At 32.4% G+C, this 792-nt stretch overlaps 1 pseudogene; it reads right to left on the bottom strand.

Annotated features, from left to right (window-relative positions):
- Positions 1-252: 252 nt before the first annotated feature.
- LOC112694278 overlaps positions 253-792 on the bottom strand; it is a 7,778-nt pseudogene continuing 7,238 nt past the window's right edge.

The following is a 792-nucleotide window of genomic DNA, read 5'->3' as shown; positions in this document are numbered from 1 at the left end:
AATAGTTATAGATCGGTCGTATACGATAACGATAACGCGGCGGTGGACCAGCAGGACCAGCAGGACCAGTATGTGAACAATGGATTTCTTTTGTCCCAGGATCAGCAAATATATACTACTCATAATTGAAAAATTAAGAACCGAAAAAGAACTACAAGTTGCATTTGAGTCAATACAAATTCCTTCTAACGACAATAAAAATAATGAAATATTTCAAGAAATAGAAGAATATGATAATGTTTTTTCATTTCTTTAAACATTATCATATTCTTCTATTTCTTGAAATATTTCATTATTTTTATTGTCGTTAGAAGGAATTTGTATTGACTCAAATGCAACTTGTAGTTCTTTTTCGGTTCTTAATTTTTCAATTATGAGTAGTATATATTTGCTGATCCTGGGACAAAAGAAATCCATTGTTCACATACTGGTCCTGCTGGTCCTGCTGGTCCACCGCCGCGTTATCGTTATCGTATACGACCGATCTATAACTATTATTTACAATTGAACCAAAATTAGAGTACTGAAAATTCAGAGTACATAAAATATAACAGTTAAATATTATGGTGTTAATATTTTATGCAAAACAAGTTATAGTTATAGGAAGAACATAAGTAATAACAATAGCTTAAACTTTCATCACGTAACCATTATTCGGCTTGCGCTTGTCGTCTTGTACACTAATGAGCTCATCTCGGAGCAACGTTTTCTTAATGCGAAATTCTTTCATAATTTATGGTCGTCTACAAACGAACTTGCAAAACTTACAAAATCACTTACGAACCACACAAT

The sequence above is a fragment of the Sipha flava genome, unplaced genomic scaffold (assembly GCF_003268045.1).
Source record: "Sipha flava isolate LNK unplaced genomic scaffold, YSA_version1 126_pilon_pilon, whole genome shotgun sequence".
NCBI lineage: Eukaryota > Metazoa > Arthropoda > Insecta > Hemiptera > Aphididae > Sipha > Sipha flava.
This window is presented reverse-complemented; position numbering and strand designations above follow the sequence as displayed.